The sequence below is a fragment of the Chrysochloris asiatica genome, unplaced genomic scaffold (genome assembly GCF_000296735.1).
Source record: "Chrysochloris asiatica unplaced genomic scaffold, ChrAsi1.0 scaffold00031, whole genome shotgun sequence".
NCBI classification, from domain to species: Eukaryota; Metazoa; Chordata; class Mammalia; order Afrosoricida; family Chrysochloridae; genus Chrysochloris; species Chrysochloris asiatica.
In genome coordinates this window covers 6,219,447-6,233,200 of record NW_006408549.1, presented here as the reverse complement: position 1 = coordinate 6,233,200, position 13,754 = coordinate 6,219,447, and positions in this window count along the sequence as shown.

Genomic DNA, 13,754 nt, shown 5'->3' with positions numbered 1-13,754 from the left:
TTTTTCCAGGGACTGGTCCCTCTTGATATTATGTCCAAAATATGAGATACAAAATCTCGCCACCCTGGCTTCTAAGTAGCATTCTGGCTGTACTTCTTCCAAAACAGATTTGTTTGTTCTTCTGGCAGTCAATGGTCCTTTTAATATTCTTCTCCAACACCATAAATCAAAGGTATCAGTTCTTCTGTGGTCTTCCTTATTCATTGTCCAACTCTCCCTTGCATATGAGGCTATTAAAAATACCATGGCTTGGGTCAGGCACACCTTAGTCCTCCAAATGACATCTTTCTCTTGAAGATTTGAGAAAGACTTGTGCAGCAGATTTGCCTAATGCAATACGTCATTTGATTTCCTGACTTCTGCTTCTATGAGTGTTGATAGTAGAGCCAAACAAAATGAACTCTTTGACAATTTAAATATTTTCTCTATTTATATGTTGTTGTTGTTATGTCCTGTGGAATCGATTCCAACTCATAGCGACCCTGTACAGGGTTTCTGAGGCTGTATATCTTTATGGGAGCAGAAAGCCTCATCTTTCTCCCGTGGAATAGCTGGTAGTTTCGAACTGCTGACCTTATGGCTCACAGCCTGATTCATAACCACTGCACTACCAGAGCACCTCTATTTATATGGATGTTATTTATTGATCCAATGGTGAGGATTTTTGTTTGCTGTATTGGGAAATGCAACCCATACTGAAAGCTGTGGTCTTTGATCTTCATCAAGCCCTCTTTGCTATCAGTAAGCAAAGTTGCATCATCTGCATATTGCAGGTTTTTAGTTAGTCTTCTTCTAACCCTGATGCCACATTCTTCTTCACATAATCCAGCTTCTCAGATTATTTGCTCAGTATACAGATTGAATAAGTATGGTGAAATAATTAACCACTGGCATACACCTTTCCTGATTTTAAACCATTCAAATTCCTCTTGTCCAATTCTAATGACTGCCTCTTGAATTATTCGTGGGTTTCTCATGAGTGCAATTAAGTGTTCTAAAAGAGCCATTATCTGAAATGCTGTCCATATCTTGTCTGATCCACACAATCTAAAGCCTTTGCATAGTCAATAAAGCACAAGTAAATAAATGTCTTTCTGACATTCTCTGCTTTCAGCCAAGATCCATCTGACATTAGCAATGATATCCCTCGTGCCACGTCCTTGTCTGAATCTGGCTTGAGCCTCCAGCAGTTCCTTTACAAATGTACTGTTGCAGCCATTTTTGAATTATCTTTAGCAAAATTTTGTTTGTATGTGATATTACTGATATTGCCCAATGAGTTCCTCATTACATTGAGTCACCTTTCTTTGGAATGAGCACAAATATGGATCTCTTCCCATCAGTTAGCCAGGTCGCTGTCTTCCAAATTTCTTGGCAGAGATGAGTGAGTGCTTCCAATGCAGCATCAGTTTTGCTGAAATATTTCTATTTGTATTCCATCATTTTCCAGACCCTTGTTCATTGCCAATGCCTTTAATGCATCTTGGACTTCTTCCTACAGTACCACTGGTTCTTAATCATATACTACCTCTTAAAATGGTTGAACATCACCCATTTACTTTTTGTTGGTACAGTGACTCTGTATATTCCTTCCGTTTTCTTTTGATACTTATTGCATCATTCAGTATTTAGCCCATTTTTTCAAATCAAGTTTCCAAGGCTTTAAATCTTCGCAGGAGCAGAAAGTCTCCTCCTCCTCCTACGGAGTGGCTGGCAGGCTCAAACCATGGGCCTTGTGGCTCGTAGCCTAGTGCTCATTGTAGAGAGCCACTGCACTTCCATTTTCACATAGAATCCTTCAGTATTTCAAGACAATGTTTGAATTTTTTTCTTCAGTTATTTCCACTTGAGAAATGCTGAGCATAGTCTTCCCTTTCAGTTTTCTAACTCCAGCTCTTCGTACATTTCATTGTAATATTTGACTTTGTCTTCTTGAACTGCCTTTGAAATTTTCTGTTCATCTCTTTTACCTCCTCATGTCTTCCTTTTGCTTTAGCATCTTCGCACTGGAGAGCAAGTTTCAGAGGCTCTTCTGACATACATTTTTGTCTTTCCTTCTTTCTTAGCTTCTTAATGACCTTTAGCTTATTCCCTGTAAGTTGTTCTTGATGTCATCCCACAACTCTTCTGGTCTTCGGTCATTAGTTTCTAATAGATCAACTCTATTCTTGAGAAGATCTTTAAATTCAGGTGGGATATGTTCAAGGTCATATTTTGGCTCTTGTGGATGTGTTTTAATGTTCTTTAGCTTCAACCTGAACGTACAGATGAGCAATGGATGATCCACTCCACAGTCTGCCCCTGGAAAGGGAGTTTTTCCACTATCTCTATCCATGGATGTAGTCAGTTTGATTTCTGCATATTCCATTTGGTGAGATCCATGATTATAGTAGTCATTTATGTTGTTTAAAAAAGATATTTGCAATGAATAAGTCACTAGAGAAGGGTTGTTGTCATTGTTGTCAAGTGCTGTCTAGTCTATTCCAACCCATAGCAACCCTGTATAGGGTTTCCAAGGAGCAGCTGCTGAGCTTGAACCACCAACCTTGCAATTCAATTGACTTTGCAGTCTGATACATTAGCCCACAACACCACACCAGGACTCCAGAGAAGAGTTAGAGAGATGGAAACACTTGCCTCCAGACAAGTATTGACCTAGATGAGAATTTGTTGAGAAATAATAGTTTCTCATTTTTATATTTTAATAAAGGTTCCTATGATATTACAGCAATACTTTTTGACTCATATATATATAAGTATTGTTGTTGTTGTTAAGTGCCATCGAATCGGTTCCAACCCATAGTGACCCTGTACAGGGTTTCTGAGGGTGTAAATCTTTACAGGAGTAGAAAGCCTCATCTTTCTCCTGCGGAGCGGCTGGTAGTTTTGAACCGCTGACCTTACGGTTCACAGCCGATTCATAATCACTATGCTATATGTGTATGTATATATATCTGGATTTGACCTGGAGCTTGAAGTCCCCAGGGCACACAATAAGGAAGATAAGATGGATGCAATCTGGGGTAGCCCCCACAGCACAAGCTGGACCCCGTAAAGATGAACTGAAACCTGTCCTTATCCTTGACCTCAGTGATGTGGGGAGCTGGGGCCCTTCATCACAGAGCTAATCATATATACCAAGCCCAGGAACTGGAGACATTGAAAGAGGGTCTACGTAAAGCAGTTGCAAGCCTAAAGGTTGGTCCACACCAATGAGATGAATTCAGCACATCAGTGACTTTGTGAGCAACAATATGGCTCCTGCTTCACTTGGCCCTACAAATCTTCCACATTCCTCTGTGGTCCACCCTTCCTTACCAGACACATGCAGGAAAGGGAATTCTAGGAAATGCCCACCAGCTAGCCAAGTTGACATCTCACAGGGTCACCAGAATTAGAAATCAGACCTCTCTGTTCTTGGTTTCTGTGTAACTTAGTTTGGGAGAATTGCCTTTTCCAATCTGGAATGGTTTCAAAGTGCATAGAAGAAAGACTGCTTTATTTTTCATAATATCCCATACAAAGTCAACATCTTTCCTTTTTCCTCCCCAAGTATTACTTACAAAGTTAAAATAATTGTTATTTTCAAAAGTAGTTTGTATGTCAGAAGTCTCAATTTGTTCTCATTTTGTAGAAGTTAATCTAAACGTAAAGAATATCAATAATCTACCTAAAATGAGGGGGCAAGAAAGGCACAAAGTGACTAATTTACAAGGTTTCAAGAGGGAGTTTAGTTTCAGAATGTGTGGGGGAAGAAAGAGTCCCCACTGAATAGTTTTCATCTTGTCTAGATGGGTCCAGTTAAAAGAAATGGGGATAAGATTATTTTGATTCAATAGTGAGTAATTGTTATCACGACTAATTGTGACTGTCACAATTGTAAATGTAGAAGTTCTGTAACAAAAATGGGGTAGTAGTTAATCTTATAATCCTAAAACAAAGGACACTAGGACCATCAAGGGAGAAGAGCACAAGTAGAATGCATGACCTTATCCAGAGAAGCATGCCAGAGATGGAGGCAGAGATGGAGACTTGGAGAGAGGTAGCAGCTGAGGACCCTAGATTCCTGGGAAGAGAGGGACTAAGAGATAGTGGCCAGGAGGCAGACTTTCAGAATGTGGCCTTTGGTGGTGTAAATTATTATATATGCCTGAGTGTTTAAAAAAAAGAGAGAGAGAGCTAAAGTGAAAAGAGAGAAATACTGTTAACTGATGGTACAAGGAGGGGATTATAATCATTGTAATGAAACAAAGTTGTATAATTTGTTGAATGTAAAACTGATGATCTGCCCTGTAAACCTGCACTCAATCCACAATAAAAACCTTTAAAAATTAAATTTAAAAAAAAGATTTAGAAAAAAAATGTCTCCGAAACCATATGGAGCAGTTCTACTTTGCCCTATAGGATCAGGGGGAAAAAAATACTATCAAGAATAACCTCTCTGTCCTATACACAGAGAGAGAGAGAGAGAGAGGTCTATAATCCACAGACATCATTCCACGAGTTCAAGTTTCATGGCTTTTCAGCATTCGGTAAGTGTCAGGTCCTGGTGAGAATACTCAGCATAAGGCAGATTCTCTCAGTGCTTGTCCTCACTGTCTGCCTTAGCACCTATGGCCTTTCAATTGAGAGATCACTTGGCCTGACACCATGCCATCTGGAAAGCATCAAACCTGGGTTGTTTGGCTGCTCTTTAATGTCCATGTGTGTCTCTTCATTTATTGTGATCTTAGAGATGAAGATTACCATTTTAACTGTGTCTTTAAAATAGAAAAAGAAATGTAAAAGCAATCAGATGGCAATATTAATTTTTTTTTCATAATATTTTCTGATAACTTTCAAGCACTGGTAACCATGAAAGTATTTGTAATGTGCTTGTTGAGGCCAGTGATCAATACTGGCTAAAATTTATCTTCATTGTCTAGTGCTATCATAACAGAACTACCACAAATGGGAGACTTTAACAAACAGAACTTTATTTTCTCAAAGTTTAGAAGGCTAGAAGTCTGAATGTCGGGTTTCAGCTCTAGGGAGAAACGTCCTCTCTCAGCTCTGGATGAAGGTTCTTGTCTCTTTGGGCTTCTGCTCTAGAGTGATCTTCATGTGCTTGGCACCTTGCTTCCATCACCTCTGCTTGTTTACTTCAGTATCTTTTATGTCTCAAAGGATACTGACTCAAAACACACCCTACATTAAGTCTGCCTCATTAGAATAACAAAGGGTACCCTTTCCCAAATGTGATTATAACCACAGGTATAGAATTTAGAATTTACAATACATTTTGGAGGGACTCCATAATGGAATTTTCAATATAACATGGGCAAATTTTCTATGAAAGTGACATGGGAAACTCTCCCCTTTGCTGAAGTATAAACTTGACTCCCTCTTCAGGGCACTGAGGTAGTAAAACACAAAAGAACTTCCTAATGGAAATGAGACCATTCTCATTAAATTAAATGAGACTGTTTAATGTGGGTGAAAGTGATTTAACATTCACACACCTCCTGCAAATATGTTCTTGATTTACTTTTTAAAGAGTACAATGGGTTTAGTAAATATTGCCAGGTATAATAAATCATAAAACATTTAACACCGATTTGTCAAATATAGTTTACATGAACTAGCACTTAGTGTTATTTATGCCAGATTGAATGAAATGGCTGCTGTGTTAGGAGGGTTTTCAGCCAGTCAGGAAACATACAGTGAGCAAAACATTGTGCTAGCTGGTAAGCTGACTGCAGAGAATGACACAACACTATGTTATCCTCAAAGTGCTTACAGACTGTCTAAGGTGCTCAATCAACAATAATACCAGGCAAGATGTGAGAAAGTCCTGTCCAAACCAGCTCAATTAGTTTCATTCAACCTAACCAATCAAAAACACCCCTACTTATTGAATTCCAACTCACCATCTCCAACTGACCACCATTCATTAAAAAAGTAGCAGCTCTCTACAACTATTGACCTAAATCTACCATCTCAAACCCTATTTAATCTCATCTTGCACCATTTGTATATCTTTTAAGTTTCCAGCATGTAATATCTTGTCTTAGATGGCTTCATACTTTCTTTTGGGACAAGTCCTTGGTTCCACTGTTCAAATGTAACTTAATTTCTGCTAGATATGTGTAATTTCAGCTAGTCTGTGTAACATCCTGTTGCAGTTTAATCCACATTGTGGATTCTTACCTTTGTTGTTGCTGTTGTTATTAGGTGCCGTTTGAGTCCATACTGACTCATAGCCAATCTCACAATTGGTGCTGTGTTTGAAGTCTTTGCTGCTGCCACTGTGCCAATCCATCTTGTTGGGGGAATTCCTCTTTTTCTCTGACCCTCCAATTTACCAAGCATGATGTCCTTATCCAGGGACTGGTCCCTTCTGATAATATGTCTGAAGTATGAGAGACAAAGTCTGGTCATCCTGGCTTCCAAGGAGCATTCTAGCTGTACTTTTTCCAACACAGATTGGTTTGTTCTTTTGGAAACCCATGATATTTTCAATATTCTCCTCTGACACCATAACTCATACACATCAATTCTTCTACGGTCTTCCTTATTCACTATCCAACTTTCACATGCACATGATATGACTGAAAATATCATGGCTTGGATCAAGCATACCTTAGTCCTCAAACTGACATCTTTGCTCTTCAACACTTTAATAGGTCTTGTGCAGCAGATTTGCCTAATGCCATACATCCTTTGGTTTGTTGACTGCTGCTTCCATGAGTGTTGATGGTTGAGCCTAGCAAAATGAAGTCCTTGACAACTTCAGTCTTTTCTCCATTTATATGGATGTTGTTTATTGATCCAGTCATGAGAATTTTTGTTTTCTGTACATTGAGGTGCAACCCATATTGAAGGCTGTGTGGTCTTTGATGTTCATCAGTAAATATTTAAAGTCTTCTTTGCTTTCAGCAAGCAAGATTGTATCATCTGCGTATCACAGGTTGCTAATGAGTCTTCCTTGAATCTTGATACCACATTTTTTTTTTTCATATAATCCAGTTTCTTGGATTATTTGCTCAGCATACAGATTCAATAAGGAGCTCTTGTAGCATAGTGGTTACAAGTAGGGCTGGTAATCTCAGGGTTAGCAGTTCAAAACTACCAGCAGTTCGGCAGGAGAAAGATGAGGCTTTCTGCTCTCATCTAGATGTATAGCCTCGGAAACCCTATGCAGGAAACCCTGGGAGTAGGAACCGACTCCATGGTACACAACCACCACCACCACCATACAGATTGAATAAGAATGAAGAAAGACTACAACCCTGGCAGATGCCTTTGCTAATTTTAAACCATCCAGTGTTCCCTTGTTCTGTTTGAACAACTGCCTCTAGCTCTATGTACAGGTTCCCCACGAACACAATTAAGTGTTACAGAATACTCATTCTATGTTTTCTATAGCTTGTCATGATCCACACAGTCAAAAGCCTTTGTGTATTCAATAAAGCACAGGTAAACATCTTTCTGGTATTCTCTGCTATCAGCCAAGATCCCTCTGACGTCAGTAATGATATCACTTAATCCAAGCCCTCTTCTGAATCCAGCTTAAAATTCTGGAAGTTCTCTGTCAATGAATGGTTGTAGCCCTTTTAAAATTATTTTTAGCAAAATTTTCTTGCATGCAATATTAATGATATTGTCTGATGATTTCCACATTCCATTTGTCACCTCTCCCTGGCATAAGCACAAATATGGATCTCTTCCTGTCATATCCAATGCCAGCAAGGAAAAAAAGTACTAGAAAACACAATACAAAATGTAAAAATACCTCACCCCACCCCATACCAGAACTAGGCAGGCAAATTCTAAATCTTATATGGAAAACTAAACAAGAAATATAGACAGAAAAAAAAAAAAAAAAAAACTTCTGAGAAAGAAAAATGATAATATCTCTGGCTAGTGAGAGCAGTTAAGTATGATTAGATGCTAATTGAATGGTTAAAGGTTCAAGTTCACCCAGAGGTGACTCTAAAGGCATGCCTGCCTGGTGATCTACTTGTTAAAAATCATATATTGAAAAAACTATGGAACATTTAAATAAATTCTACTCTGATACACTTGAGATTGCTATGAGATAAAATTGACCGTACTGTAACTCTTGTGGTTTAGCTCTTGTTGTTAGGTTCCATCAAGTCAGTTCCAACTCATAGTAACTCTATGCACAACAGAATGAAACACTGCTTGGTATTGCGCCATACTCACAATTGTTGTTAAGTTTGAACTCATTGTTGCTGTTACGGTGCCAGTCCATCTTATTGGAGGTCATCCACTGTTTTACTGACCATCCATTTTTCCAAGCATGATGTCCTTCTTCAGGAACTTGTCCCTCCTAATAATATAACCCAAGTCCAATTGCACCAATCTGACTTCCAAGGAAGGAACGTTCTGGCTGCACTTCTTCCAACACAGATTTGTTTGTTCTTCTGGAAGCCTGTGGTACCTTTAACATTCTTATGCAACACCATGACTCAAATGTATCAGTTCTTCTAGTCTTCCTTATTCATTGTCTGACTTTCACATGCATATGAGGCTATTGAAAATACCATGGCTTGAGTCAGGCACACCTTAGTCCTCAAACTGACATCTTTGCTCTTAGACATTTTAAAGGGCCTTATGCAACAGATTATCCTAATGCAATATATTGTTTGATTTCTTGACTGTTTTTGCCATGAGTGTTGATTGTGGATCCATGCAAAATGATGTTTTTGACAACTTCTATCTTTTCTACATTTATTATGATGTTATTTATTGATTGGTCCAGTTATGAAAATTTTTGCTTTTTTTTACATTGAGGTGTAACCCATATTGGAGGCTGTGATCTTTGATCTTCATCAGTAAATACTGTAAGTCCTCTTTGCCCTCAGCAAGCAAGGTTGTATCACCTGCACATCGCATGTTGTTAATAAGTCTTCCTCCAATCTTAATGCCATGTTCTTCTTCATATAATCCAGTTTTTCAAATTATTTGCTCAGCATACAGATTGAATAAGTATAGTGAAAAATACTACAAACTTGGCACACACTTTTCCTAATTTCAAACCATTCAGTATCCCCTTGTTCAATTACAACAACTGCCTCTTGGTCTGTGTACAGGTTCCTCAGGAGCATAATTAAATGTTCTGGAATATCTATTCTCTACAATGTTATCCATAGCTTGTCATGATCTAAACAGTCAAAAGACTTTGAAACAAGTAAACATCATTCTGGTATTCTCTGCTTTCAGCCAAGATTCATCTGATGTCAACCATGATAACTCCCATTCCATGTCTTTCTCTGACTCTGACTTGAACACTGTTAATTCACTGTTGCAGCCATTTTTTAATTATCTTCAGAAAAATTTTAGTTGCATGTGATAGTAATGATTAAGTGATGGTTTGCCACTGTAGGATAAGCACTGGACTGCAAGGTCAGTTTGAACCACAAGATCAGTCGTTCAAATTCACCAGCTACTGTTGAAAATGCTGTACAGAGTCGCTATGAGTTGAAAATGACTCCATGGCAGTTAACAATTAATGATATTGTTTGATGATGTTCACATCGGTTTGTTGAAAGATTTTAATTTGTATTCCATCAATTCCTGAAGCCGTGTTTTTTGCAATAATACCTTCAGTACAGCTTGGACTCCTTCCTTCAGTACCATTGATTCTTGAGCATATGCTACGTCTTGAAATGGATTACAGAGCAACCATTTCTTTTTAGTACAGTATATTCCTTCCATCTTCTCTTGATGGTTACTGCATCATTCAATATTTTGTCTATTGTTGTTTCTGTTGTTAGGTGTCATTGAGTCAGTACAGACTTACAGTGACCCTATCTATGCACAACAGAGCAAAACACTGCATGATCCTGGACCAACCTCACAATTGTTGCCACGCTTGAACCCATTGATTCTTTTACCATACAATCCATCTTGCTGGGGGTCTTCTTCTTCTTCTCTGCACTCTACCTTACTAAACATGATATCCTTCTCCAGTGACTGGTCCTTCCTGATAACGAAGTTTGGCCATCCTGGCCTCCACTTCTTCCAACACAGATCTGTTGGTTCTTTAATTTATTTATACCATAAGTGCACTTTAAGATAAGTCAAGATAACTTTAAAAATAAGTCACCACAGATGTAGAAGTTTGAAAACTGTTGCTTCATGCCTTAAGGAGATAATTTAGTTACAGTGGTTGTGACTCAGTGCTAGAATGTTCACCTATGGTCTTGGAAACACTGACTCAATTCCCAACCAATGTACCTTATGCACAACCACCACGTGTCTGTTATTGGAGTACTGGGTGGTGATATTGTGAGGTTCAACAGACTAGGAAGAGAGGCCTCACAGTCTACTTCTGAAGAGCAGAACTTGCTCAACAGTTCAGTCTGCAACTGATCATGGGGGTGGTTCAGGACCAGGCAATGGTTCTGTTCCATTGTACCCGAATATGCCATGAGTGTGGGCCAACTCAATGAACACTAATGGCAATATTCTGGGTTGAAATACTGATTTCAAAACCAGCCTCTTCTTTCCATTTCACAAAGTTATTGTGAAGGTTTAATATCATGATCTTTGTAAGCATTGAGCGCAATGCCTAAACCAAACAATTAAACCGGTGGTCTGTGTGACAATTCCGACCCATAGCAGCCACATAGGACAGAATAGAATTACCCCATAGGGTTCCTGAGGTGGTAGATCTTTACAGAAGCAGACTACCTCATCTTTGTCTCATGAAGTGCTTGATGGGTTCTAACTGTCAACCTTTAGGTTAGCAGCTAAGCAATTAACCACACACCAGAGTTCCTCTGAGTTCAATGTCTAGGCACAGAATGAACATTTAATTCATGTTAACTGTTATTTCAATTGTCATTAGTGGCACTACAACAGAAAATGACTGACTCTTGAACACCTCAAAACAGTTATTGTTCTTCCTAAACACCTACCCTAAACATCTTACTACTGTAGAAACATTTGGGTTCCATGAAGAAAGTAACTCTCCAGATAGTAAATCCTGTGTAGCTTCTTGTCTCAAGTTTGTAGACTTGGCCTCTCAGTGTGTACTGTTAACGAATGCTTCAAAAGAATGCATGACAGCAAGCTAAAACCATGTCTTCCATCTTGCAATGAAGAATGCTGAAGGGTTGGTATGCTACACTTGATTTGTATTAGACTGCTTCTTCTCTTGCTGCATTCCAGTTAATCTGTGAGCTTCAGCAGATAGGTGGGCAGTACAGGAGGACCACAGAACATACTGCTTTGTTTTGGTGTCTTAACACTTCAGACAGATGAAAAAGATAGTCCTTAAACTGGCCCATCTCATAGACTGTGTCTTCAACAGAACATTTTTCATTTTTTCCATTAGTATGACCAAATGACCTGTTGGTAAATGTTTTAGGGAACAGATCATAGCAAGAAGAAAACTAAAGGCATATTTGAATTTATGGAGATATCTAATTTTCCATCACTGAGAGATGTTCTTCTTTATCTTCCTGTATGTTATTCATCAAGGCATCTTGACACTATTTACTGGAATGTAATGGCACTGTTTACCAGAACACTAGTTTAATCTGCTACTCATTGTTTTCATCAGTTAAATAAAACTGACCTTTCATCTTTAGCATTGTGCTTCCAACAAAATTCTGCCAAAATCACTAATGATCTGTATTCCTCAAACAGCTGCAAGACATTCTCTATGAGCTAAGAAATGGTGGGATCATCACCCCATTTAGAGATAGACGGGTGAGCTTTCCAAACCACATTAGCAGGTTGGCATTCAAGTCAAAACAGTGAGATCCAAGAAAAAGACAAAGGGAAGGTAAGAAGTTTGAAAAAGAGAATCCTCAAACCTGATATGGAATCCCTAAATCAAAAGCATTTGTTTGTTAAAACTAGATTGACAACACTCACAAGGACAGAGCTAACAATCCACTGATCAAACCAAGCGCTGTAGCATTCCATGCAACAAAATCAGTTTTGATGTTCCCCAGTGGAGCCTGATTTACCCTAATCAGTTTTCTTCAATCATTAAGATTAATTAGCAGAAATCTTTTAAACCTTTTTTTTCTATAGAATAATATTGGCATTTCACATAATCTTATTTTAGTGTTTATATTAATAACAGTGCTTATGTGAATTTAAGCTCAGTCTCCATTTATATGTGAATGACCAAAGTTGACTCATTCATAGATTACAGGCTGGTGATTTTCATCCTAGATCTAACTAACACTTAAGGGTATCATTAGCAGTCTCAATAAGAGTCCTGTCAAATTATAGAACCAAACAAGCATTTTATTTAAACAAGTATTTTATTAAACAAGTATTTATCATCCATCCATCATTTCTTGAGTAATAGTATCCTTGTTCTCCTTAGAGAAACCATCTCATCAAACTCTAATTCATGTATTTTCATTTATATTCCAACACATGTGCAGGAAGGAATGTTCACTGCAGTAAAAAGTAAAATAAAGAAAAGCATAAATGTCGGATATTCATTAGGGGGAGTTGCTAAAAGAGATTAAACGTTTTTTAAATCCACTGCCATCTAGTCGATTCCAACTTAGAGTGACCCAATGAAGGCTCTGAGGCTGTAATCTTTATGGGAGCAGAAAACCTCCTCTTTATCTAGCTTAATGGCTGGTGGACTCAAACTGCAGACTTTGTGGTTAATAACTTAAGGTGTAACACACTACACCAGCAGGCCTCCAAATAACTTATTTGTTGTACTTAAGTGTCATCAAGTTGGTTCTGATTCATAGTGACCTTGTATAGGGTTTCCAAGAATCAGTTGGTAGGTTTGAACCACCGACCTGGTGGTAAGCAGTCCTGTGGGTTTGAACTACTGATCTTGTGGTTAGAAGTCTACAGTACCACACTAGCACTTCTAAAGAAATTTAAGGGCATCCATAATAAAATATTTTACAAAATAAAAAAGAATGCTGGAAATAACATATTCAATATACATGTGACAAAGTCTCACCATCCTCACTTCTAATGAGCATTCTGACTACACTTCTTCCAAGACAGCTTTGTTTGTTCTTCTGGCAGTCCATGGTATATTTAATATTCTTTACCAATGCCATAATTCAACGACATCAATTCTTCTCTAATCTTCCTTGTACATTGTCTAACTTTTGCCTACATACGTGAGAAAAAAAATCCACTATCATCAAGTTGACATCTAGAAACCCTGATTTATCTGTAGCTATAAATGTCTATGGGAGCAGAAATTCTCATCTTTCTCCTGACAGGGTTGGTGAGTTTGAACTGTCAACCTTGTTTATCCTACAGCACTTCCAGGCTCTTCTTACATGCATATGAGATGATTGAAAATACCATGCTATGGAATAGGCTGACTTTAGTCTTCAAAGGAATATTTTTGCTTTTAAGCACTTTATAGAGATCTTTTGAAGCAGATTTGTCTAAAGCAGTATGTCATTTGACTTCTTGACTGCTGCTTCCATGGGTGTTGACTGTGGATCTAAGCTAAATGAAATCCTTGATCATTTCAATCTTTTCTTCATTTATCCCAATAATAAGGACTTATGATGTGATGCTGTCTGATAAGCACTGGATTGTGAGCCACAAGGTTGGCAGTTCAAACCCATCAGCTGCTCCTCAGAAACCCTGTACAGACAGGCTCACTGTGAGTCAGAACTGACTTGATAGCATTTAACAACAATAACATTATGAAAATAACAATTAGAACTTTTATAATAAGTATATACTTACAATTAAAACATACAATGTTTAAAATGAAGTTAATAGAAATG